The 25,921-nt window shown below is 43.5% G+C and overlaps 1 long non-coding RNA gene across 1 annotated transcript; it reads right to left on the bottom strand.

The window, feature by feature from the left end:
* Positions 1 to 21,988: 21,988 nt before the first annotated feature.
* LOC138510917 (uncharacterized) lies at positions 21,989 to 23,017 on the bottom strand. Its single transcript, XR_011280465.1, has 2 exons — positions 22,921 to 23,017; positions 21,989 to 22,232 (listed from the first exon to the last, which is right to left on the bottom strand). It is a non-coding gene; the product is annotated as an uncharacterized lncRNA (long non-coding RNA).
* Positions 23,018 to 25,921: the final 2,904 nt, after the last annotated feature.

The following is a 25,921-nucleotide window of genomic DNA, read 5'->3' as shown; positions in this document are numbered from 1 at the left end:
GCGCTTTGCCCATGGTCTGTTGAGGACATACTGTGTGCTATTACAAAGCTAAAATCCTCGAAATGTGCAGGCCCGGATGGGCCACCTCCCTGTGTAATTAAGGATGACACTTTTTTTTGGGCCACCGTATTTTTGAGGATTTCTCAATCAATCTTTACTTTAAAATCTCTCCCGGCCTCTTGGGTTAGTTCCATCATTATTCCTTTAAATAACCCTCTCAACTTCAGGCCTATTGCCCTTACGGACGTGGCGTCTAAAATGTTCGCACTTCTTTTCCTGAAGGATGTCGAGACCCACATCACGGAAAATCGCATTTTAAACAAAGTCCAGACGGGCTTCCGAAAAAATATGGGGACACAACTAAATGCCACGATTCTGGCGCATTTAAATGCAGCAGCGCAAAGTCCTCATCATGGCCCGTTTTTCATAGCATCTTTAGACTTATCTTCCGCATTTCACTGCCTAATTCGCAGCAGACTTTGGCATAAAATGGTAAAACTTAAATTCCCGCTTTCCTTAATAGCACTCATTGCGTTGCTACATCACAACACGTCTTTTAGAATACGTATATCAAGCAAAGGTCGCCTGACCGAGCCTATTCCAACGGCAATTGGAGTCAAGCAAGGCTGCAACCTTGCGGCAGTTCTATTCAATCTATATTTATTAGACATCGAAGAGTTATGGGACTCTTCCAAATCTTATATTGTCCGGCTTGGTAGGCTTCAACTCTCGTGATTGGCGTATGCCGACGATGTGCTTTTGTTTGATAGTACCCATTCGGGTCTTCAGAACAAATTGGACATTTTTCAGCACTTTTGTAGAGCAAACAACCTGACTATAAATTCTTCAAAATCGAATAATCTTGTGCTGTCCTCAAGGAAAAAGATGCGCAAATTTTGCTGGCATATAGACTCCACCTATATTCAAATTGTCACACAGACTACTTATTTGTGTTACAATCTTGCAAATGACTCTTCTGCTATCTTTTGGCAAAACATTTTGGCTGAAAAGGTTCTACCACTGCAAAACCAAATGAAAATAATTTTTCGCAAATATTGTAAGTTCTCTTTAATTCCACTGTTTGAATTTTATTCCAAAAAGGTAGAGGCAATTATTTTATATGGATTAGATCTATGTTTATTAGATCTCTCCACCTTTCTAAACAAATTGCAAGCTAAATTGTGGAAAACTACCCTTGGTCTACCGTCTTATCTTCCGAATGCAATCTTACGCCATGAACTAGGATTAAATTCCCTGGCATCGCGTCATAATTGGCGTATATTGAAAAACTATGCAAATATGTGTTTTCCTTTTGAAAACTCGATATACGAGGACTTCCTTGTCATGTTGAGAGAATCCTATCCGGTATCGATTGTAAATTTCCATAAGCGTATACTAGCCATTTTAGCTGGCATTTATTTCTTCTAGAGACTTGCAATTCAAACTAAGCACAGCTCATAAACGCTTGTTTTGGAATGATTGGGCTGCTACTTGCTCTCAGATATCTTCTTATGCATCATTTACTAAATATGCGATATTTAGACACAAACAATCGCCACGCTTACAATACCTCATGCTTTGCCCCAGTGTTGAAACCAGGACTCTATATATACGATTCCGCTTAGATTTATTTCACACGAAAGCGAGAACGAAACACTGGGTCAACATTCTTCTTGATACCACCTGCAGATTTTGTAATAAGGCTTAATCAATTGAAACTCTAAAACATCTTTTTCTTACATGTCCTTTGTTTGAAACCAAGAGGTTAAAAAACATTAACTCTTTCAGTTCTACTCGTTCAGTCTATGGAAGGGAATTAATATGGTCACGTTGTATGTGGGGCTCCTGTAATTCAATAATTCTAGCGACTGTACGCCTAGTGAAAATCATTGAGGCAGCTATATCCACCCATTCAGAGACCTAGACTTTTTAAGTTTTTACTTATGACTGGTTCAGTTACAAGATGTTTTTCCTAGAACTTATTTGTTTTTGTGAATAGTGAAATGTTTTTATGTGAAGGGATAATCATGTTTTAGATAGAACAATTAACTTGGGATGTTTTCTTCCTTTGAATGTTATTTGTAATGTAGACACCTGAAAATATCAGGGTTTTTAAAAAAAATAATTTGTGTAAAATAACAATAAATAAATAAATAAATAAATAAATAGTTCTGAAAGATGTATAGTGAATGTATGTAAAGATATTTATTGAATGAAATCTAATTGAACTAAGCTATAATTTTGTAAGGATGCGTAAGCATCAAAAACAAAATTTAATCAATAAACTTTAAAAAAAAAAATAGAGCTCTTAATGCAGTCACCAAGACTGATGCCCACCCTTTGTCAAGGACAGATGAGTTGGTGGATAGACTTGGTTCAGCCAAGTTCCTCAGGACATTCGACCTTACAGAATGCAATCAGGCCTTTGAAAACCTGAAGAAAGCTCTTTGCCAAGCACCAGTATTGAGAGCTCCTGACTATCACCAAACTTTAATTGTGCAGACAGATGCTCCTAATGTAGGTATAGGTGCAGTCCTTAGCCAACTGGATGAGAAAGGTAAGGAGCACCCCATTTGCTTCATCAGCAGAAAGCTGAAGGATCCTGAGTCAAGGTGGGCAACTATTGAAAGAGAATGTTTTGCTATTGTGTGGGCACTGAAGAAGTTTAGGCCATACTTGTATGGTTCTACTTTTGTCATTCAGACTGAACACTAACCCTTGAGATGGTTGATGCAAATGAAAGGGGAAAATCCAAAACTATTGAGATGGTCAATCTGCCTGCAAGGGTTTGATTTCACCATTGAGCACAGGTCAGGGTGTCACCACCAAAATGCTGATGGTCTCTCTAGGATGTATGTCATCGACTAGAGGTATAAGATTCATCCAGGAGTGCATTAAATCCTCCTGTCCCTTAGTCTGGGGGGGGGAGGGGGCCAAGAGTTAGGGAGAATTCTCTGTAAAGGCTAATTTCCCAAACCTAGTGAGTCCCCCAGCAGGATTTTTGGGGTTTCTTTTTTTCTCCTGCTAAGAGTGAGACTCTTTTTCTCCCACTCTTAGACATGATTTGAGGTGTTCCTTTTGACTTTGTATGTGTTGTATGGGCTATGGGGTCCTTTACCCCATAGGCCTTCATGTGTTTTTGGTATGTGGGTTACACAGCACCCTCCGTGCAGTAACCCAGGGGTGTCGTAGCGACCCCCAAACATAGACTCCATACCCTGGGACTGACTACTGTCTCCCATGGCATGTAAAGTCAACCATTGGCTTTACTAGTCTTAAATTGTGAACAGAACCAGTACAAACCATCATATTGTGGACGTACTGGTCGGGGCAATTCGATTGCCCAGAGGTCTGTTGTTCGAGGGGGCACTGTCCAGTCCCCCCTGACCGAGTTTTGGCTAGTGGCAGTGGATACTACTTTTTATATTCGTCCGCGAATATTCCCTATGGGATTTTCCCATTGTTCGAGGCTACCACTTTTTAATATAGCCTCGAACATACCGCCGGTTTATTAAATGAATATAAATTCACTGGTTGGTATTTTTTGCCGAAACTCCAAGTCGAGCCCTTTGTTCCACTTTTTGGAAGGCTTCTCCACAGAAGCCTCCAAAAGTGGTGCCACTCTCTCTGGGTACCACAGGGGGTGTGGGAGGGGGTTTAGGCACCCTGGACTGAGTTGCCTTGGCAACTCAAGTCGCACTCTGATGTGATTGGCCAAGTGGTGAGCCGCCCGGCTCACCACTTAGCATGTTTGAGTGACAGCTAGGACTGATGAATTGGGGTTTTCTGCATAAAAGCAGGGCTTTGGGGACTGGAACTTCAGAAGTTGCCACAGGACCTAAAGAATATGAGGAGGGAGAAGCCGAGCCGACCTGCAACGACGACACCACCGGTGGAGCCCTGCTGAACCGTCTCACCACTTTTCCCGACGACAGAGGAGATCTCCAGTCCAGAGAGTCTTCTTCCTTTGACTGGTGGGGATAACCAGTTTGCCCGTCTTTTCACCTTCCTGGATCATTTCGTGGCCGCCTTGCCTGTGCCAAGCACCCCGTAAACCGGAATACCACGGTTTACCACTACCACGAAGAAAAGGTTAGTACCTTTTAACCGGAAAACTCTGCGGCTGGTTTTTTCCTTGGCAGTGCAACGACCTTCATCTTTCCTCCATGTCGAGACCTCCTCTTCCTCTGGACGAAACACTGACTTGCACCTGCTGCCAGGAACAACTGCCCCCGCTGGAGCGTTCTTCCCATTTAAGGTACTGTGTTCCGCCTGGCTTCCCTTGCGACAGATCGTTCGGGGTGACAGTAAATCCTCGACTTTCTAACCTGGGTTAGCCTGGGGCCTGTTAACTAACTTTTCCTGACTTGATCTCAATCTTCTGTGATCTATCTACAAAGACTCTTTGGGCATAACCCCACTGTGTGATCCTGGACACATTTCGCTTGCTCTCTCTAAGAGTGGGCCTGGCATTTGAACTTTCTTGCTCTCCAGTAGACTTTGCCTAACCTGCCTCACTGTGGTTCTTTTAAAAGTATTGAAATTGTGTGCTTTCATAACTCTGCCTTTTCCCTCCCTTTTTTTTTATAACTTATTAGAGTGCCATCTTAGGTTAAGCGCTCACCTCTGTCTGAAACTAAGTGGTGTTTCTCACTAAGACTTGTCTAATAAGTAATCAGGGTTGTATATATATAATAGTGACTGTGTGTTGAATTTACTTACCTCTTTTTGTGCTAGTGTAATTTACAAGTGTGTCTTTAAATAAATCATTATATACTTTTACACCAAAGCTCTGGTCAGTGTTTGCTTGTGCTACTGTATCTCTGTACCTATTGTGTATACTCTATATACTGCCTAACTCAACTTGAGAGAAGTCTGACTGCTCAGCCACAGCTACCAGGTAAATGTGGGTGGTACAGACTGCTACCAATTGGGTTTACTGCCAACCACCTGTAGTCCTAAATCTTTTGCAGTGGTCCCAAAGGGAACTGCACAGGTTTCTGCCTAACATAGGCCCAAACCCGGGCCTTCTTGAAACTCGATGAAAGATCAACGATGTAATGTGATCTTCACCGACAATGGGTCCCCGATTTCAGTAGTCGACGTCCGGTCGAACAATTAGACAAAAATCGGTCCAAAACTTTACTAAGGTTTTCCGAAAACTTGAAATATGAAAGAATTGCTCGGAGAACACTAAAAGGACTACCAACGCTGAAGCATCCAGTAAAAATCTGAAGATGGCCTCCAGGGATGGAGTTTAGGGAGAGAACCGTCATGGGGGCAGTACGACTCAAAGAACAGCGATTGGTTTAGAGGAGAAAAACAGTTTTCAAGCTGAAGTGAAACCGTTTTTTCTTTTACAGAGGATTCCCATCCTGACAACAAGGAATATTCATGAGCATGTGAATCCATGCCAGACCCCATGCTGGAAAAGAGCAGTATCTCCCGCATGAAGCGCAGGCTACCCTATCTGCAACAGCAGAGGAGCAGGAGGGGAGAAAGGAAGAGGGAGACTAAACCCAATGTATTCATGAAATAACACTTCCAGTTGCTCACAAAGAGAGCAATCCGGCCACCTACAGGAGTACTGTGGTCCCTTACCAAAACATCATTGCTTTTTGCCATCAGAGGCAGGCGTGGAGGAGAGGGAGCTGAAAAAGCCCTGTAAGATCGTCTGCTGCTTTCTTCTATGCTCGCTAGGTGACCTGTCTGGTTGGCATGTTCTAAGGTCACTAAACCCCTTGAAACCGCTGAAGAAGTGCGGTTTGAAGTCCGACCTGCCCTGGTTAAGATCGCCAAGGACTTCACAGTCTGGGTGAACGTCTTCTTTTTTGTTAGTTCATCGTCTGTTGACGAGCGGAACAGATCCCACCCCTGTGCGTCCAAGGAACATTTTGATGCATGCATCCACGCTGTTAGCTTCATCTCAACACCCAAGTAGAGGTCCCTTGTGGCTGTGTCAATATGGGAGACCATGGACTCCATGAGCTCCTGTGCAACCGCACGTGACTCCGCTAGACCTGCCTTAAAGGAGGACTGACTCTCCAGAGGCAAGCATGGGAGGAAATCCCTAATCTTGCACCACAATTTCTGGTTTGCTGCCGCCAAGCTGGCATCAGCATTGGCCTGATGCAGATGAAGAGCGACATTGAGGTAGCATTTCTTGCCGAAAGACTTGAGCGCCTTGTCCTCTTTGGACAAACAGTTGAAAGCGGCACTGGACGTGGAAGACTTTGAATATAAAGATGCAGCCGCAACGACTGAAGAATGTGGCTGAGCGTGTGATGCTAATAGGACTGGTTCCCCCTCCAGGAGTTGAAACTGCCCATCCAGCATTTTGTTTATCTTGTCATTGGCCTGTGGCCTTTCCCAAACCTTCTTGGCCAAAGAGAGTCTGTCTTTTTGTAGAGGAATGCCAGAGTCGCATGTGAGGCCAGAACTTCTGCAGCCCCTGAAGACGGTTGTGAACCAATTTGGCTGGCGCGGAGGGCTCCTTTTCTTGCTCGTCATCACCCCCCCCATTTTTGTCAGGCGGATGGGAGTCCAGGTGCTGCGGCGTTGGAGGATTCCCTCCTTGGTCTGCCCCGGAGAGAGTTGGGGAGCAACCAGAGTCTGCGGCAAAGGCATACGCGTTGGAAAGAGCAGAGGGGCCACTGGAGCCAAAAGAGTTGGAGGAGGAGGGTGGACCTGGACTGCAGCGACTACCAGCTGCGGTACCAGGTCCCCCTTGTGGGACCGGTGGAGAGTGCACACAAAGGGGCCTGGGAGGGACCACCTCCTTAATGAGATCCTTGAGGAATCCCGCCATCTGGAGAGAGCGCATAAGGAGAAGGAAGCCCTTGGGAAAACGGCCCTCACAGGCTACCGGACTGCGAGAGGAGACATGGCCCTCTGATGCGCTGGGCCTCCTGTCCTGCTCACAGCACTGAGGAAGGGTGTCTGTAAGATTGGTTAGCATAAATATAGCCCTGTGGGGACCACCCACCTAGGCCATGAGCCGCTCCCCAAAGAAAGAGGACTGGATCCCCCCTGTGACGCCCATTCCGAGGGCAATGAAGCCACCAGAGGCCTAATGACAGAATCTAAGATGGCCGCTGGCTGTGCATGCTCGGCCACATGCTTGTCTGACAGTTTGGGAGCCTGCGCCATGCCCCACGGAGGGAGAGCGTGAAGGCCCCGAACCCTATGCTGAGACCGACATGGGCAAGGACTGTTTGTGTCCTGACCCTGAAGCAGAAGTGCCGACCTCAGAGAGGGCTCCGGTAGACCTAGGGTCCCCAGTCAGCAGGCCGGAATTTGAATTGTCCCCCTGCATCACGACCTCAGAATGGGCACTGTGAGGCTTTTTGCCCTCAGCCACCGGGCTGGTAGTCGCATGGGAGTGTGACTCAGTTACAGTTCCTGGAAATGGAGCTTGAAAGCCCCTCACTCCTTCGTGCAGAAGAAGAAGAAGAGCTGGACCGCCCCTCCCCGAGGGAGCTGGTAGTCTTGCCAGCCTTGGGCCTACCACCAGTGTTAGAGTCTGTGGGACCCCTCCCAGCCAGAGGCCCTGGGAAGGAGTCTCCAGGCTGGGGGGCCTTAGAGAATAGAGGGGTACCTTCTTGTGACGCGTGGCTGCAAAGTCCTTCAGATGACCGGATGGTGAAGTGTGGAAGCTCTTCCTCCAGTGAGAAAGTTGATTGTTTAACAAACTATGACCGAGAGAGATGCAAGCCTTGCACGCTTCCCAGCGGTGGTCAGGCCCCAAACACTTAAGGCAGATGCATGGGAGCCTGAAGCCGGGAATTACCGATTGCAGGATGCACATCTCATGATGCCTCCTGCTGCTGACATGTACCGGGGGAGGCAACGCACCAAAGGGAGGTGAAGAAATTCAAAAATAATGGAGAGCATGCAGAACGTTAATAAAAGTATCTGTGCCAAACTGCCAGGTTCGACACCGTCTGTGCGGAAAAAGGGACTGAGGTGAGGCGGCGGAGGGTGGGCCCTCGCGGGCATGGCTGCGCCCCACACGCTATACTAAATTTAAAGAGGTAGCTCATATTTTTTGCTGCCAAAAGATTCCAGTACCGTCTCCATGTTGGGGGACGCCCAGAAGAATGGAGGAAAGGGGACGAGACATATGAGTATGTTAGGATGAAGACTGTCTTGATGTCAATATGCTTCTTCTTTAATGCCTGTGTCCACACACTGGTGCAGTGTGATGGAATAAATGAGATCCCTACCCTGTTAGAGATACGTCTGTTGTAAGAGTGGCTGCGATTGCTGGTGTGTTGAAAGGTTTTCCCTTTAACAGGTTGTCTTTGAACCATCATTGCAGTGATTAAACCAGAGGTCCTGAAACTAACACTAGATTGTCCCATAGACTGCTTGCTTGCAACCATTGTTTCGCCAATGACTCCTGCATTGGACGCATGCACAGTCGGTCGTGTTGCACTATATAAATGCAGGATGTTATCATTCCATGAAGGCGTTTTTCACCTTCCCACTGTTACTTGACGACCGGCTAACGTGTTTGGAATAACATGTTTTGGACCCTCTCATTGGAGGAGAGGACCAATCTGTTGTTTGTTCAGATAAGTGCCCCCAGAAATTATTTTACTTGGCTGGGCACTAGACTTGACTTTTTCTTGTTTATAGAGCATCCTAATTGAAGTAGTAGGTCGACTGTCTTTTGGGTATTCTGGTGACACACTTGGGGTGAGTTTCCTGTTATTAGTTAGTCATCTAAGTAAGGGTACAATGGAATGGACTGCCTTTGTAAATGGGCAGCCATTACTGCTAGGACCTTTATAAACACCCTGTCCCAACTTGGAATCTTAGGTATTTTTTGTGCACTGGTAAGATTGAAAGTATGCATCTTGCAGTGTAATCCCCCTGTTTTAGGAGAGGGATTACCTCCTGCAACATTGTCATCCTGATTTTTTTTATGCTTGACATATGTGTTTGCAGGGCGCAAGTCCAGCACTGGGCGTATTGTTAGATCTTTCTTTGGAACAAGGAATGACACTGACTAAATACCGTCATCTTCCTCTAGAGGTGCTACCCTGTCTATTGCTCCTTTTTTCTAGTAATATTTGAATCTCCTCCTGTAGGATAAGGAAATGTTCCGAAAACATCCTTCTTTCACAAGGACGGTGGTGGTGTGGTGTTTTGGGTACCCTTTTTAATTTGTTTAAAAAGTTTATTAACATTTCTCAAAATACAAAAAGAGAATCCGCAATCAAAACCACAACAATCACAAAATAAAAAAAACACATTGCAACTCCTCTCTTTTCCTGGACTCCCATCCCCGAGGTATAGGCAAACAACAAGCCCAGACCCATAGGAAGCCATATTCACGCTTGTGCGCAAGAACTAAGATGACAATCAAATAAACAAAAACCCAGCAAAGGAAGGGCAGAAATGTAACCAAACCCACAGCATCCCCCAAGTGATAAAACCCAACACTGGCATAAAGGGCACCTCCTCAGCCGGGAGGGAGAAGGGGGCAGATCCCATCCCTCCAAGAAAACTCCTTCCAGCCGCATACCCAACCACCCAAGACCTCAAGGGAGCATGAACCGGGCGCAAAACCCACCCCTTTCTGTCTCTATGCCAACCGCATGTCTGTGAATGGCTGCAGTGATCCTTTCCATCAAATAAATATTATTAGCCGTATTGATCCCACTCCACTTTCTGGGGTAACTCTAGAATTTTCAATGCATAACCAAGTATGCCCTTGCCGCCAACAGCAAACAATGCGCCAAGTGAGCTAACACCCAATATTCTCCCTCTGTCTCCTTCACGCCAAACAACATAAGCAACAGCATCCATTCCAGTGTGACACCATCCATTTCCTTTATCCATCCAAGCACCTCATCCCAGTAAACACATACCTTAGCACACCCCACCACGTAGGCCAATAATCCACCCACGCCCCACATTCATGCCAACAGAGTGGACTCGCCCCCAGGAACATCTTGGAGAGGCGCACCAGGTTGTACTGCCACCTATGTAAAAAATACTCAATTTACGCCACAAAACCCCATCCAATCCTGCGCCAAAGTCCTTTTCACACTGACCCCGAAATCTGTACGTGTGCCCCTTAACCGACTATCATGACACGGTACAGCAGGGAAATCAAACCTTTCATCTCCGTCTAAGAGTGGAGAACCTTCTCCGTCGGAGTAAGATCCTACTGCACTTGCGTCTTCCAAACATCAGCCGTGACCACTCCCTTCAGTTGCAGATAGGAGAAAACAGACAAGGGCCCAATTCCCTGAGCCTCCTCCAAGTCCGGTAGCGGGATTATGCCCTCTCTTCCTCATCTGTCCAACCTGCTCCAAACTCACTTCAAACCAACTCTGAAACCTTTCCAGATTAGGGATAAGGTCCCTCACCCCCCAGAGCCCACAAATGGCTCAACGGAGAGGGCTAGACCGGGACCCCCCCCCTGTATCTCTTGCCCCTTGCGCCAATAGTCCAAAAGACCCAAAGAATGGGATGTTCCTGTATTCTACATGGAATCCGGTTTGGCGGGACCCAAAACTATTCCCCAATTGTGGCTGGTCGAAGGTGATAGTTATCCAAACCAACCCACTGATGCGCCACCAGCCCCCTCAAATGAGGTACCATGACCCGAAGCTGAGCTGCCTTGTAATACACATATAGGTCTGGGAACCCACCCCTCCACATTCTTTCCGAAGCACCAAGATATCATAGGCCACCCGGGCTTTCGTTCCTTGCCATAAGAAATTTAACAGCCGTCCCTTCAATTCCCTAAACGTAGCCTGCCGAACCCACATAGGAAGCATCTGAAATAAATACAACATTTTGGCGAGGAAATTTTATAGCATTCAGGCGTGACAATCAATTGATGGTGAGCCGTTCCGTTTCCCCAAGTCCTTATATAGCCTGTCCAGCAGAGGGGGTAATTAACTTCATACAACTGCTGCAATTCCTTCGTAACGAGAACCCCCCAAATAGCGCAGCTGGCCCTTTAGCACCTCCATTCACACTTGTGTATGAGCGGGATACAAATAACACATCAGTGTGGTAGACTTTGCATCAGTGAGGAAGTCTGTCATCACGCTCCTGTGGCTTTGAGTATTTTTTCCTGCCTTATTGTTGAAGGTGGACTTTCCCATAAAACCTACACTCCTGATGCAGAGTGTTGGCAGAATGTTGGCCAATGGGATGTCAAGGGCTGACAGGGAGCAGAGTTCCAACAACCTGGTGCCTAGAACACGAAGTCGCACAAAGCAACCTGTCGTCAGCTTTGATGTCAGCGTTAGTGTTGGGGCTGGTGAAAAGTGCCCTCTACACACCATCAAGCAGTCTGACTCGAAAATTGCACCAAGCATGGATGTCTCTGTACTAAGTGTACACAAATTGGAATTCGACAACCGAACGACGACGAAATCCTTGCAAGATGATCAGGACGTAGCCCTACCAGACGACGCACAAGGTAAGCACAGCCCAACCTCACCTACCTCCTAAACAGCCACCTGCTTACCTTGACCGCGCCAGCTCTTTGCAGCCGTCGCTTGCAGAGGAGCTCCTGCATGCGCGCAGTGACTCGAGAGCCAGTGAACAGCACACAGGCCGTGGCCCGCAGCAGTGGAGGGAAGGGTGAGGGGTGTCGAGGAACTGGCGAAGTGCGAAGAGGGAGAGGTGCTTTGCGATCCATATGAGGAAGCAAACTTTAAACTCCCAAAACCTGCCTGCATAAAATTAAACGAACATGAAAAAATCAAGCGTATATAAATAGCATTGACTCGCCTATATACGTTACCGCTCTGGGTGACTTTATGGATAAATCGCCCATGCAGCAGTATTTTTATAAATATTACATTTCGAACAGTTCAAAAACAGAAACCATAAAAAACTCAACAAGGGTGCTCATTCACAAGAACCAAGAAGTGGCGGTGATACATGCTCAGGACCCGAAATTTCCTTTTACTGTAAACATGAAAAAGCAATTACCAAATACACAGCCGCCTACTAATGGTAATGTCTTGAGCAATGCCCTGGTGACACAAAAAAACAATACACAGCTTTAGATTAAAGAATCAAGCCAAATAACTATCATAAGCTAAATCAATAAGATGGCACTTCAAGCCAAAAGAGACAGTCATATTATGATCTGATAACGTAAAAGATAACCAAGAAGTTCTGACAATGACGCAAGATGAACAAGCGTGGCAGGAAATACCTGACATTGATTTACTGTTGGTTTCGGGCCGATGTGATTCGATGATTGCCCCAAATGAGGCTGGGATATCGCAAGAAATTGAAGGAAACAGCCACACTCACGATAAAGACAATCAAAGTATAAAAATACAAGAACCAACCAAAGACCACACAACAGTGACTGAGAAAACAAACTCACAAAGAAAACAACTGCAAGAGCGTATTTCAGAACCGAACTATGAACTAAACGAACAGGAAGAGGAATCCCCAGCTAGAATCCACTTGCCGACCAGAACTTCCACTCCTCAATCAAGAAGAGTGAAACGTGTTATTGCAGAATTGGACAAGCCCACTTTACAAATGGCTCCGGAAAAAAAAGCGAAATCTGTAACACATAAGGAAATCTATGGTACAGACCTTGTGCTTAATAAGACTAGGCACCCATCCAAAAAATGGCACCAACCACAATGTAGAGGAAGAAATAGGGACCATGGATCGGTCTCCTGTGATACATCCTCAACTCAAAACGTGCAAATGAAGAACATTCCACAAATCAGGAACACCAAAGATATAAAAGGCCAAACAAGAAACCGCAAAGCTACATCAAGATGATCAAAATTTATCATCAGGAGATAATGTCCGGTCACAAATGGAGCAATGTGCAAACTTGCAAGCTGCAGTAGGCTCAATGCTAACAATAATGTTAGCTCCCTTTCTTAAACTTTATGAAGCGCTACATGAGAACTACAACGATCAAACCACCTTGCTGGCTTTAATGCAATCAATATACATTGATGCCTACATTGAAGCTACAAAAGAAAGGCGAGCCAGAGAGGAAGAATCTGAAAACATCTTTAAGACACTCATTGACCTGATGGAGGACGCCCGAAATGATAAAAGAGCTTTCTTGAGTTGCTTCAGTGACACGGTCAATGTCCTAAAAATTCAAACCACCAAAAACATCTCTACCACAAAGGACAAATGTGTAACCACAGCTGCCAGTTATCTTGTGAAATCCCTTAATGAAAGAGCAAATAGGGAAGAAGCCCTTAGCCTCCAATCAGTACAAACTTCAAAAACAATGGAAATACAAGCGCAGAAAAGACCTAGTCAGCAGCAACTTGGACTAAATCCTGCTCAAAAGTTGACCAATCGAACATGACTTCAGATGCCTGTGCGGGTCTACCTAAAGCGCGAATAGAACGGATCCAAAATCTAAAGCAAAACAAGGAACTCTTTTCCATATTTGAACCCGAGATGCAAAATGAATTCACTGGCAAGGAGCTAGGTGCAAGAAGAAAAGTTCCAGACTCTCAAAGTAAAAAGCCAAAAAAAACTACCTAAAGCAAGGACAACGACAAATGGTGGCACTCTGAATTTTATTCGTAATCTTAAACCAATTGGAGAACACGTTTTGACAAAACCTCAAACGAAACCCATAGAAAAACAGGCTGCCACAGATTCGATTAAAAGGTAAAATGAAAGCGAAAGACACTTCATAAAACGAGCAAATCAATTTGAGGACAATCCAAGAGACTTGATTGAAAGGGATCAAGAAACGTTGCTGTTACTATCTGTATATTAAGACAATAGCTACACTGAAATGGGAAGTCAGAAAACAAAAGATGACATTCAAATGGCCGTGGAAACAGAGGCTGATCTTCAAAGGTTGGCCATAGAGGATTGCCACTTCGAAACCTTGCAAGATAAACGAGAGCTGCTACAAGTAAAAAACAAAGTAATAAGCACACAGCGTGAAGTGTTTGATTCGATGATTGACCATTCCAAACAAGACCGAATAAACCAGTTAAAACAACCAGAAAAGCAGCTTTTTGGTTCTGGGGCAGGAAAGTAAAAGGAACAGAAAGAGACACGCTCAGCATGAGCGGCCGCTGACGATGTAAATACTACGGATAAGCTCTTGCTAGAGCGGGTCCTAAAGGCCTAAAATGGCCTGATTATGTACCGGTCAAACCTTATGAGGCTACTACACAGCATCCCACAACTCCGAGTTGTAGAACCAAAAGGATTTTAAAAGAGTTGCCTTCCCAAAAGAATCGTAAATGGATTACATCTGTTTATATCTTGCGTCTAAATCTGTCACAAACTTATTAAGATCAGCCACAGACGAACATAGAATTCTAGGCTTTGATCTTAAACCTAGCCCGTTTGCCGAAGTGGAGCACTCTAAACAATTGCATATGGAAAAAAAGACCAACCGCATCCAAGTTTCACCATACAGGAACGATCAGAGGATGATGTCAACGCTAAACTGATCAAATTCTCTCCAACCATTCTGTGGGGTCCAAATGTCCCACGCATCATGATAAAAGGTAGATCCGATGACAATGCAGTAACAAAAGGGCCAAATATAACCCCTGTGGAAACGAGAATTGAAAAAGAAAAGTCATGGGATTGGTTTACGGCGACCCTAGCAACCCTAGCAACCCCAGAACAAAACTAGATCGAATGTCTGACTGTACCAAAAATCTTTCAGATCACCTCTCAGAACTCCAGAGGTTTTAAACATATATTTGGAAATATAAATCAAGAACTGCTGACATCAGATGCCATCTGCATTCAGGAATGTTGGTTGCAGGAGAATCCAACCTTAGGTGGCTTCATCTGCTTCCTAAACATAGCCGACAAGGGCCCAACGGGGAGACCATCGGCAGGCCTACTCACTATTATAAAAAACAGCTTGTGTGGATGAGTGGTGCGAGTTATGTTTCCATCACCCCTCATTCAAATAGTGAAATGCAAAATGATCAACAAATGCCTCTGGAAAAAATGACCTGTGTGACAATAAATCTCTACTGGAACATTAAAGCCAAAGATGGAGAAACTTTTTTGAATTCAGTCACCAATCATATTGACGACCTAAGGGCAGAATTCGGAAATACACTTCTTTTTGTGTGCAGTGACTCAAATATCAATTGTTGTAAGATGTCAAATTTGGAAGGGCAGTCACATTATAGTTGCCAAAAAGAAACTCAAACGAAGAAATGGTTAGGCAAAATGCGAATAAGAGACCTACACATGGTAAACGGCAATGTAAATGGTGACCTACAAGGAGCTACAACCTGATCATCTTATAACACAAGTGCAACTTTAGACTACTTCTTCGTTGATGCTACAATGTTTGAAAAAATAACATCATTAAGGATCCTAGCGTCGACAAAAAGCGATCATAGGCCGCTAATCTTAACTTATACTGAACGACTTGCAAGATCCTGGCAATGACAACAAACAAATTTGGCCACATAAAGTCACCGTAACTAATGGCCTAAACAGACTGCGACCATCTCTAAAAACTGTGCCACAATTGACAATAGCCATAAAAAAATGGCAGAATGAGACAAACAAGAGTGTCGAATATGAATCTTCCCTAACGGCTTTTAGGGAAACAAAGACAGAGAAACAGCAAATTAAAGTCACAAAGCTACATCAATTCAACCCTGAACTTGCAAGACAGAAAGAACAACTGGCAAAAGATCTAAGGTCCCTAAATAAAGAACCGGCACTCTCCAGAGCAAAGCAAACAAAAGTGCTAAAGACAACATATCGAAATTGTGTTAAGGCCTATAGAGCCCAATTATACCAAAAAGACTTGGAGCACATGCTAATGTCAATAGACAACAAAAATGACAATTTCTTCTGGACCTTAAGAAATAAAAACTCAAGTTCACAAGGAGCTGAATTGATTAACCCTATCCATGAGTCTCAATAGGTGCAGCAATTTGGAAACATATATGGCCAAAATAATACTATCACATATCACAATCTCCTCAAATAAATGTTCAATTGTCAAACCATGGTCTATAGACTTCAACAAAAATGAAATACTGACCCTAATCAACAAGATAAGCACATCTCGTGCCCTGGGACTAGATGGTCCGACCAACTCGATTCTAAAGCAAACTCCAGAATTATGGGCCGAGATGTGCTATCACTTATTTACCAGAATCAACCTCAGCAGGCGAATACAGGATTCCTGGAAAAAAGCAGTTGTGATACCCATTTTTAAGAAGGGCGATAGAGCAAGACCAGAAAACTATCGCCCTATCTCATTACTGGATGTTCTAGGAAAACTGTATGCCGGTATATTGCTAAAAAGACTAAAAGAATGGATAACATCAAGCAGAAACTTTTACCATAGGCAGGCTTTGTGGAGAGAGTAGATTGTGAACCGAACTTGCTTCTACTCAATCTACTAAAAATGAAAACCATAAACAAAAATCAAAAGCTCACCCCGGTGTGTAACAACATGGCTGCTGTCTTTGATAGAGTTGACTGACAAATCTTGTGGGGAAAAAGTGAGGCAAAAGAGTTGCCCCCAGGATCTATTGGCAGCCATTATTACTCTACACACAGGCACGGCCTTACAAGTGCGTTTAGATCATAAGGGGACTCTTAGCAAGGAAATAATCACAACAAGAGGCCTAAAACAAGGGTACCCCTTGGCGTCCGTCTTATATAATTTCTACATTTTGGATATCAAAGACAGTCTCGTTCCACCGAGATCATGCTCGCCTCGTTGAGGCGGGAATCCCATAGGTCATCTGCTATATGCAGATGACCTGATTCTTTTTGACATGACTGCGATTGGTCTTCAGTGAAAGCTTGATGCACTTCAAAAGTATGTGGAAGAAAACAAACAAAAAATAAACGCTGGAAAATCAGAAATCTTAATAATCAAGAAAACCCAAGCAAAAGTAAAAAAAAACGTGGTGTCTTGAAAACAAACCAATTCCAATTACAAAGAGTACAAAATATCTAGGAAACATAATTAGCACCGATGGGGAGACACACCTTGGATTGAACACCTGCAACTCAAAATAGCACAAGCCTTAATCCTCAAAAAAAGATACAGTAAATTCTCGATCCAACCACTTGTGGATTTCTACAATCTAAAGGTAGTGCCGACAATCACTTATGCAGGTGACACTGGCTTGAGAATTCCATGGGAAACATGGGATAAACTTGATGGAAGATTTTGGCGGAGAATTCTAAAAATGCCAAACTCAGTTCTCATAGGCGTGCTTCGCAATGAACTGGGTTTACACTCGCTACACACACATGTTATCTGGAAAGCATTAGCCACCTACAGGAAAGTAGAGTTATCAGACTGTCCTCCACAATATGAAATCATAAAGGCAGAAAATCAGAAATCTCCTTTTTGGCAATTAACAAAGTGGAGAAAGAAATGCACTGACATCCTGGAAATTCTGAGCGTGAACGCAGACACTTTACCTAACCACCCGACTCGGATAAAAACGTTTCTTATGTCTGTGTACTGGTCCCACTCAGAAGCCACCTGCTCTGCTTCCAATGCACACACACTATCAACCAAATTAACCAATATGTCGACAAGTTTGCCAAAATATCTAAGGAAGAGTGCAAACCCAAAACAAAGGGACGTGATCCTACATTTCAGACTCAACGTTCTGAGAAATAAACAAAGTTTAATTAAATATGACCTGGCAAACGACAACATATGCAGTCTATGCAATCAAAAAGAAGAATCCTTACAGCATCTAACAATGTTCTGTAAGGAACTAAAAAGGGAAGAATAAACGGTACAACGTCCTTTCATCGCATGATGTTTTTTCGCTGGGTTTTTTTATCACACATTTTTTAACGAAAAAAACCCATCACATTTTTTTGGGGGGGTTAGAAAATTATATATTTGGGATGTGTGTGTTTGGGAATAGATAAATAATGAAAGGGAATGGAGGGTTTGAGAGGAACCCAACCAAAAGTAAATGTTAAAAAATGAGGGTTTTTTTCCTTAAAAAATTCACGGTAAAAAAAACCTGCAAAAAAATCCCACGATGAAATGACATGGAACCGAATAAACCTCCTACATAAGACTATTTCCATTGTGCGGCCTGAAGTCAGACCTATAGTAGGAAGCATTATATGAAGACCCAAACCAAAAGAGAATTAGAGCCTTGGGGATTTTCCTGGACGTAATGCAAAAAAAACTAACAGGCCTAGTTAACTAACAGAAAAAGGAAAAACGAACAAAAAAAAGGAATTATATACTCTCATAACCAAGTCTATAGTAGGATTTGAAACAACGGGAAAATGTAAGGAAATGTGACCTGAAATGGTGGCATGGAGACCATAAGCAGAAAACGAAAATCCAGAGGAGTTGCTTGGCTTGGCTCATGAAGGGTGGGAAAAGATGAAGTAAAAGTGTTATGTGTTTACACTAAATGCTTCAATAACATTGAAAAAAAATTTTTTTTTTATATATATATATATATATATATATATATCATTTCATGCCTAAGTGATTCAGTCCACCAATATCGTGCTCACCCTGCCTAACAAAGGGAAACAAAACCGATTTAGCCCTTTTAATCTTGAACCCTGAAAACTTCCCATATTATCCAATCAGTTTCACTGGCGCCAGTACCAATCTCAATGGGTTTCAAAGATGCAACAAAATGTCATCGGCATACAACCCCAGTTTATACTCCACCTGGCCCACTTTTATGCCTTCTACTCGCAGACCATCCCTCAACCTCTGAGCCAGTGGCTCCAAGGAACGAGCAAAATGCAGGGGCGAAAGGAGGCACCCCTGTCTCGTACCGCGGGCCAAACCAAACCAGCGGGAAAACCTCCCATTCGCTGAAATGCATGCCTTGGACCTGAATACAAGGCCATAATCCCATTTAACACATTACCCCCAAATCCAAACTTGCGTAAAACCGCTTCAAGAAATGTCCAATCGACCCTTTCAAATGCCCTTCCCGCATCAATTGACAACAAAGTTGGGCCCCCCCCACCCTTTTACCGATTCCATGAGGTGCAGTGTCTTCCTCATGGAATTTGCCCCCTGATACCCCCTTATAAATCTCACCTGATCCGAATGAACAAGTCAAGGCATATATGTGTGCATCCTAGAGTCGAGGACCTGAGTGAATATCTTTGCATCCACATTAAGAAATGAAGTAGGTCTATAGGAACTACAAAGAAGAGGATACTGACCCTCCTTCGAGATCACCGAGATGAGAGCCCTCACAAAAGTTCTGGGGACTCGCCCTGACAACATAATATTGTAGGCAGCTTTACCAAACATGATCATACCTTGATCATGAATACACACAAAGGATAAGAACCTTTGACAAAAGACAGTTTGAATAATACTGTGCAAATATAAAATACTAAGTCTAATTTTGCAATTTGTATGCTTAATGTGATTTCTTTTGTTTATACTTTGAATTGATCTCTGTTTGAACATGTTTTAATCATTTATTTAATTATTTCTGTTTTCATGGTTTATGTTTTCTGAACAACTTATGCGAAAAATCTTTACTGCATTGTCCAGAATTATTATTTTTCATTTTTTTCTGGTTGTACATTGGACATTTTAACCAATTTCCCTCTTTTTTTCATTAAAAAATGTATGGTCAATTTTTTTGCTCCATTTGTTCTCCTTGGTACTTTCGTATTTTCCGGACTCTTTAGGATCACAATATTTGTTGGTTTGGAAAACTAAGTATAAAACTGGACCTTAACCTTATGGTCATTTTACAGTGAGAGTTACAACTTTTTTTGTTTACCTTATACTTTGCCCCGAATTCACACTGAACACGCTGGGGCTCCCCTTTTTTCATAAAATAACTTAAAATTGTTAAACAGCTTGGTCAAGTAAGGGACAAGGAAAGCACTAAACAATTTATAGAATCCTGGGGTGTACCCGTCTTCCACCGGGGCTTTTCCCAACTGCAACCAGCGAATAGCATCTAGAACCTCCTCCCCGTTATAGGAGCATTCACACTGGATACTTCCTCAAGTGTCAAGAAAAGGAGTGAGGCCCCATTCAGGTAGGTTTCCAATTCACCTGCCCCTCTCTCATATACAGCCCCTTATAAAAGGAAGCCAATCCATCCACAATCCATTACGAAGTAGTTTCCACTCGGACATCAGTCCCCCACACTGATGCTATCTATCTTTTGACCTGGGGTGCTCGAAGCCTTATCCCTTTTCTCATAATACTTCTGCTAGAGAAACTGGAGCTTTGGTACCACGTTAACCTCTTCCAAGAGCCACAGCTCCTCCCTCACCTCCTCCACCAGCCCTTCCTCCCCGGTGTTCAATGTCTGTTTATCCCTTTCCGAGACACCAATCGCCCAACATAACCTATTTGCTAGTACGGTTCACTCCCTCTTCCTTCGGACCCCTTCCCTAGCGAGCTTATCCTTCCACGTCGCTTTAGCAGCATTCCAAACAGTACCCATATTTGCCTCCCCCATATCATTAAGAAGAAAGTATTCCTGAATGGCCCTCTCAAACTCACCTCTAAACACCGGATCACTCCAAAGCGACTCATTACATCTCCACATAGTGTCAGGCATTCAGCCCCCACCAAAATAGATCCATCGACACCCTGTTGTGATCCGACCAAATAACCAGGGATCTCTCTACCAATCACGCTGTCCCAAAAATCCCTGGACACACAAAGGTAGTCAATGCGAGTATAGGTCCCATGAGGCATAAAATAGAAGGCGAAACCCCTCTTGAGGATGGATTAGGCACCATGCATCATACAAACCATAAGCGTCCAGACAGGCCTGTAAACCGCCACCACCTGGGGGAGCCCGACCACCATCCCTTGCCGGGACACGTCTGTCTAGCAATGGCACCGCCCACATGTTAACGTCAACCCAACTATCAGGTGCTCTTTACATTCTCTAACCACTTTCACAATTATTGCCTTCAAAAACCTCAATTGCCCTTGGTTAGGTTCATATATTGTTGCAAACGTAAGGTGCACGCCCTTAACGAGTCCTGAGACCAATAAAGCTCTACCATCACCACTGCTTCATTTCCACGTCTCCTCCATCCGCAATCGGTTGTGGAAGAGGATCCCCACCCTACCCCTCTTGGAGTCACCAGAAGCCCAGTACACCTTTCCAACTAGACCACACAGAATTCCTTTCACTATCCTGTGAGAATCTTGTTTCCTACAAAAAAGAGAACATCCATTCCTCCCCTCTTAAATTCTCTAGCAACCAATGAGCGTTTAGTCGGCGAGTTGAGTCCCTTAACATTCACCGTACAGACTCAAATAGTCCACCGTCCCCCCTTAATGATATGATATTGCATTTATAACGCCCCTATACACAAGTGTTTCAAGGCGCGATGAGTCAAGGGAGGGGAAACAGAGGGAAGACAGAGACAACGATCCTACTAGGCCAGGTGCCATCGAGAAAAGTGCAGGGGAGAAAGGGAAGGGGGCAGTGCAGTACATAGGATAACAGTAAATAAATAAAGACAATAAATAAAGGTACGGCCAGCTGGTGGCAAGTGCATGGGTAAGTGCCGACATCAGGTGTCAAGTGCTAGAAGGGGCTGTAGGGATACAGAAACAGTCCCTGAGTGCAAGGGTTGCCAAGGGGGCAGTGCAGGTGTGTATCTGGGGAGGGGAGCTGGGCCCGAGATCAGAGGGTAGCCAGGTAACCAGTGCAATTTCAGATTCAGCCAGGAGATCAGCAGGGGAGAGGAGGAGAGAAAGCAGAAGCAAAGAGGAAGGTCTTGAGGTGGTTCCGGAACCGGAGATGGTTCTCATCAAGTTTCACAGAGGCAGGGAGGCTATTCCAGAGGGACGACCCAGTAGAAGAAAGAGATCTACCACCAACTCGCTACTTGGAGAAGCAACTAACCCTGAGGGAGTTGGAGGCGGATGAGCAAAGAGCTCGAGAAGGAAGATATTTAGGAAGAGAGAGTTGAAGGTAGTTGCATCTGCAATAGCCATAAAACCATTAAGTACAACATGAAGAGACTCCAGGACTCAGCGCCATCAAGTGTGCGTATGCTTGATTTTAATGAACAATCACACAATTCATTAAAGCCCATGGACGATTGATTACACGTGTTTCAGCTCCCCTGAGCCTTTTTCAAATCTGGGCTATTGATTAAGCACAAGCAAAAATCCATAAGCATAGTAACGTGTTACACATATTTGTAAGTGTGGTGTAAGGAATAGTGTAAAACCAAAAAAAGTTATTGGAATTCATCATTTGTACGGTCATTATATCAGCATGCTGCAAAGTGCAAAATCATTTCAAGTGAAAACAATAAAATACATAGACAGAAAAACAAGGATTGGTGAAAGGGAGGATTGAGGGGATAAGAGAACAAGTCATATATCAACAATTTTATGAGACAATGGGGGAAAAAAAATACAAACAAAAGCTCATTAGTTTGATTATTAAGAGTAAATCAATACTGGCATAAAATCCAACATAGTATACCATACAACATCTCACAGGTGAGCTTACCGGTGGATTAAATTACCAATCCATAAAACTGTTGTCTCGGTAGTAATAGCGGGGCCAAATCCCCAGGTCAAATGGAGTCTCAAATCAAGGTATTAGCACATAGTACTACTAAATTAGCCAATGAGTCCCCTAACGCGTATTTGTAATATACATGTTCATAATGTGTCTCTCCGCAATGTGTGAGAATTAAACAAAGACTCATCTCATAAAAAGAACATTCTAAATGTATCAGTGGAGTGGGGGGTTTAAGGGGCCTATGAGAAATTAGTGATCCCAGTATTTCTTGATATCGTTTTTTTATATATCCAAAACTGTCATGTGTGAATTTACTCTTTAAACAATCCGCGCACCACAGTGATCATAAGTCATAAGACTGGTGCTTAATAATGCACTTTTTAGACCTTTCACCTTGTGTGATCCTAGTATGCCCACATAAGCCTCTTAAGCTTACCTGAGTGTCAAAAAATAATGCGCGTCAGGAAGAACAGAGTCCCGTCTGCCGCCGCCATTTTGTTGTATTGATGTGTGTATTGTAACTATAGCAACGTGACTAGTGTTGCTATGGTGAGCCGTGTCCCTCGTCCCACGATCGGAACGTGATTCGTCATCAATGAGCGGTTAATCCTTTTAGTTCACTAATGAACATTCATTGCTCTCAAAGTTAATAAACTGAAATGTTTAGAGTTCGGGCGCATCGTCACGCACAGGTGCCCGTCCACCGGCGCCATTGTTAAACCTTGGAGTGTGTGCCGTAACCAATGGTAATGTTGTTACGCGTTGCCATTGTGGGACGCCACCCCTCACTCCCGAACAAACGGCTGCCATTTTCAAATGGTGAGTCTATTGTAAATAATGCACTGTCGTCAAATTCATAATTGGACAATCCGTGTGCTGTGTTGAATACTTGTTAAATATAGTACTTAGTGAACCTTTGCCAAATCTTAATCTACCCGCAATTATAGAGGGCTTTTTAAGCAAACAGACATATCGTGATTTCATAAAGCCTACTGCAACCAATGTTAGCGGTCTGCCTGTAATGAAAACACCAAGCAGCACCGTATAAAGAAGGAATATAGAACTATCGCCCCTGCATCCAGACATATAAATTACTGTGTCACATTAAATTGAACTTGTAATAGCTATGTTGCTACATTGAGAAAGATATTAGCCAGATATTATCTCCATTAATAATGTTTGAGACTGACCTAGGTCCCAATAAGCGCTCACACCCTAAAACACTCCTTGACACAAATAAAATGATTGTTATCTAATCTCCATTAAATAGATTAGATGTATGCCAATGTGAATGTACATAAATGGAAAAGTACTAGCATTCAACCTGCTGTGTGTTTCCTCAGTCAGAAAATTAAGCCGTTAAGGTGATTGGGTTATACAAATCTTATCCAGGACATTTCATTATCGCTAGCACTAGAGGAATGACACCATCTCGTTATCACTGTTGAGACCTGTAACTGTCGAGTTAAAGAAACAAATGGCACATGCTTCAGCTTGTCTAAGTGCTTTTAACCTGTCCCCACCTTTTTGTTGAGGGTTACATGCTGTAGGCCAATGAACCTGATCTCAGATTTATTATGCAGTTGATGGACATTCTGCCAATGTTCAGCCAGTGGAAAAGATAGATCCTGGCTGCTGATCTTAGCCAGATGTTCACGTACTCTTAGTCTCAACTCTCTCTTCGTACTCTCTATATAGATTTTATTACATACACAAATAATGCCATAAATGACAAATTTTGTCTTGCAGTTGATTCCCTGCTTAATGGTCCAATGTTTTCCATTAGTGTCTTGGAACTCTGTTGTCTTCTCATGTGCATATTTATATTGTGTGCACATGTCACATTTCCTGAAGCCAATCTCTTTTATGTGTAGCCATGTAGTCTGATTTTCTCTTGTAATAACCGGCAATAGGGATGGGCTGAGTACAGACTTAAGTGTAGGAAACGTATTGTACATATGCTGTATAGTAGATTATTTTGCGTAGTGACTGTTTTTTCATAATTCAAGTTTACGTTTGTCTATTGGTCTGGCTGACAAAAAACGTATAGATATTTTTCATATACACTTGTCTAAGAGAAGATGAGAAGATAATCCCAAGAGTCATACACTATGCCAGAGCCACGAGCGGTTTCTAACTGTGCTTACTGCTCAATACTTTCCAGAATAGCCTTCCTCTTATATTCATCCTTAGTGGGTCAATGAGAGGTGCTACCTGCAGAATCCCTGAATCTTAAGAGGAACATCCTTTTTGTTTTGGGGCCCCCCCCATTAGTTTGATGTGGTCTATCAGGCCGAACCTTGTCTAATTAGTTAGCTAGCTTTTAATTGTTGTTAAAGTTATGTCACATGCCAGAGGGTATGTGTTTTCATTCCCGGTATGTTCTCCACGGGAACTTATAGACATTATGCTTTCTCTGTAGGTTCCCAAGGAATTCACGCAAGTGTACACGACATGAAATAACAGCCTGCAATAATCATGCGTGTGTCAATTAAGGACCATACTTCATGGGAGTATTCACCTCTTAATGGGTAAGACTCAGAACTAATTATGGTTTTCCATTTTGTGAAGGGACCATATGTACATATCTCTAAAGGAAGCTTGCTTTTGTCTTCCTACCATTACCCCATGTCCCGCTATCTCACCATACAGGGTGGCCTCCTATTGACAAATACAGATTCATCTCTACATTTAGAAGCAATCAGACCACACAGTAATCAGTGTTGGTCATCCCTAGCCCTGAAGAAAGTGGTTCTACTAACTTGTTCACCACTGAAACCGGTTGGCTGTTTGTGTGCCTTGACTGTGCAAATACGAATTAGTGAGATTCACGAGCCAGGCCACAATCTGATCCCATTCCTAACAAATATCAGGCGGGATCGTGTACTACATTTAAGGAACGGAGCTTACAATAAGATACATATCTCTAAACCCTAAGGAATAAGAGTTGTCTTTGATCAACATTGGTCCAATACTCCGAAACTCTGTTCTTAAACATTGAAAAATACATGTGAACTTGCAATCTTGTTTCTCAACTTATATATTGTTCCCAGCCGAGAAACATTTGATTACCATCTTTGTCTTAAACAGTTGCATTCCAAAAAAACAAAATAAAATGTAATGTTTACATGGAAAACAATGAGAAAAACCCCTAGTCAATAGAATCTCGCAGGAAAAGGATAACGGGAAAACCAAATTATGGATTCATTCTGAAACAGAAGTAATATCTAAATAGAAGTTACTCGGATCCTTCAAGGCAGAGCAAGTTTAGAACCCCACAACAGGGGGCAGGGGGCTTCTCAGACCCCCGGGATCAAGTCAGTACACACTGGTCCGTATTGCTGGCCTCTAAGCGCACCGCAGACCTGCGTCCCCAGTTGCTACGGGGGATACAGAGTCGCAGGGCAGGCCCAGCAGTCACCAGCACTCGAGTCCTT

Source organism: Ambystoma mexicanum, chromosome 6p (assembly GCF_040938575.1).
Source record: "Ambystoma mexicanum isolate Mex_15411 chromosome 6p, UKY_AmexF1_1, whole genome shotgun sequence".
Taxonomy (NCBI): domain Eukaryota; kingdom Metazoa; phylum Chordata; class Amphibia; order Caudata; family Ambystomatidae; genus Ambystoma; species Ambystoma mexicanum.
The sequence above is the reverse complement of the archived record's forward strand: the minus strand, read 5'-3'. Positions and strand labels throughout refer to the sequence as shown.